The sequence below is a fragment of the Apis dorsata genome, unplaced genomic scaffold, assembly GCF_000469605.1.
Source record: "Apis dorsata unplaced genomic scaffold, Apis dorsata 1.3 scaffold_77, whole genome shotgun sequence".
In the NCBI taxonomy this organism is placed as follows: Eukaryota; Metazoa; Arthropoda; class Insecta; order Hymenoptera; family Apidae; genus Apis; species Apis dorsata.
The window spans coordinates 181,204-183,891 of NW_006263375.1; the positions used below are offsets into that span (position 1 = coordinate 181,204).

At 35.3% G+C, this 2,688-nt stretch overlaps 1 protein-coding gene across 5 annotated transcripts in view; it reads right to left on the minus strand.

Moving 5' to 3' along the window:
* The window catches only part of LOC102680502 (lachesin-like), a 122,807-nt gene that overhangs the window by 9,172 nt on the left and 110,947 nt on the right, over positions 1 to 2,688 (minus strand). The window lies entirely within an intron of this gene.

Here is a 2,688-nt window from a genome sequence, read left to right on the forward strand (position 1 = left end):
GAAAAAAAAATATTATCCGTTCAAACGTTCTAAAGGAATATATTTATGAAAATAAAACATTTACACGGGGATAACTCTGGGGAGTTCAATTCTTCGATTGCTGAATATTATATTGAAGATAAATTTATTCGACTCGCTAGCTATTTTCTATTGTTTATCATAATATTCAAATATATCAAATTACAAATATTATCGAACGAGTTTAAACTTTAAACTTATTTTAATTTTTATTTCGAGATTCGTGAATTAATCACGTTGATAATATTTTCGTAAAAAGTGCTATTCTATTTTATTTTACCGATTTTATTTATCATCTATTTTCCATTAAGTGAAAAAAATAGAATAGATTAATAATAAAAGAGAATGATGACCGATTTTTATCCGCTATATTACGTAACAATTTGCAACTGCAGATTTTTACACAAACGCTTCCCTTCCGTACTGCATACGTGTGTTGAATATTACTAAACAAATTTAATCATATTCTGAATAAATTCTTCCGGTTACGATATAATATTGAAAGTTGGAAAAATTCTGAATAGTTTGTCCGTGCAAAAAAAGCACGAAGAGTCCACTTCGATGCAATATCGAAGCAATATATTACACGATATCTCGTAAAAGGGTTTCTTTTTTCCAATTTTTTTCTCCTTTTCTTTCTTTATCAAAAATTCGCGAAAAACCTTATTATACAGATAATAATTTTAATAACAAATTTTATAAATATTCCACAATTCGACAGATGGACAACACGTATTACATCGTCTAAATTTCTTTTTTTCAATAAATAAATATCCCAGTTACGACGATTATCCTATCCACAAGATGATAAATATAAACCTTTTTCGCTCGCCTTTCGTCCCGTTTCGAAACGATCGAAGAAATTCGAGCGTCTTTTCAAAAGCGAAAAACGCGTCACAATAGTTCAATCAGTTTGAAAGATGGCTCCGCTTGTTCATCGTACCCCCCTTATTTCGGTATTCGTCATGCATCTGCGCTAAGTTAACGTGATTTCTGTTTAGATCGACACCATTCAGAGACATTTCCGTTTCTACGACTCGTAAGATTCTATCGAACGAGATATATATATATATGTGTGTGTGTGTGTTCGCATTCTATGAAGGGTACGTGAATGCAAAGCGAAATAATGAAATGGAAGGAGTTGTGTGAAACGACGGAGGATGTCCATGAATCGGTTTTCGACACGATTCAGAAAACATTTCGCAACGGTTGAGAAAAATATGCGTTGAATAAATTTCGCGCGTTTGCACTGGACACCGGAATACTGGAATAGAGACGATGATGATAATGGATGCGTTTCTTTACTTTGGTTATTTTTGCTCGAGGAACAATTTGTTACTAATTGTTATTTTGATTGAAATAGAAGATAACCTAATTCCGAAATTAAATCTCTCCATCGAATGTTTTGTAACGTGGTTTAGTTTATTTATGGAGAAAGAGATATAATTTAATAATCCCGATCGATCCTTGAGCTTTTTACAATTCAATATTTCACGATGATAATTGTATTTTGAACGATAGAAAATATTAATAAATCTCGAATTAAACCCCTGATCTCATCTAGGTGAATTCTTCGTCGTATCTCGTAATATAATTTAAATTAATGTTAACTTAAACTTAACTTTAACTTATAGAATGATTTTCGAAAAATTCGTGAAGGATCCGAGATTTTATTGGGGGTTGATCTCGAGGGTTGATTAAATTTTTAGCCTTTTTTCGATTAAGAAAGAAAAAAAGGAAAGGAAAGGAGGGGGGGAAAGAAATGACGAAAATACGACGCATACGATCGAAAGATCGATAGTGGGGAATTTTGCTGTAACCCGATTGCGGGATCAAAATTCGCATTGTACGTGCTATTATTGGTTTCGATACAGATGCAAATATGAACGAGGCTGGCGACGTAATAACGACAGGAGAAAAGGGCAAACCCTGTCGTTTCGGTCTTCATATACATACATACGCATCCTCGACTCTCCTCCTCATAAATGCCGGATAAAATCGCGTTATAGCTCTAACGTCCTGCTTCGATTCCCATGTATTATTCAAAAGCTAATTCTGTTCGAATAACCGAGCGAAAGGTAAATCTGACGAAACATTTGGCCCAGGCGCGTGATGTATCAATCAGATAAACGCACTAGGCAGTCGACTCGCTTCTTTGATCGGCCGCCCATCGTTCGATAAAAGGGAAATCCATTATATATATATGTATCAAATCGCGAAGGAAATAATTGGAAATTCGATGCGCCAAATTTTAAAGTATTTCCTTCCTTTGACGAATTCACTCATCAACTCGTGTGGCACAGATAACAAATCTCGAGACACGTAAAATAGAAATAAATAGAACTATTCTATGAAGGGTACGTGGATGCAAAGCGAAATAATGAAATGGAAGGAGTTGTGTGAAACGACGGAGGATGTTCATGAATCGGTTTTCTACTGCAAAATCAAAAAAATCTCGTGATCTTCACGAGATACTTAAAGCCAGAAAAAAAAAAGAATTTTATTACAACAAAGCGGTTTTCAAAGGTGGAGGGAAAGGACGAGTGGTCGCAAGGGTGTTGTCAACTCACCGCCAAAGTGGTAATTGAAAGGAAATAAATTCGAGAGTGGGGGAGGGGGTCGGAGGTACGCGAGCCGGGCACACGTCGAAATGGATTTGACGCGAGCCAC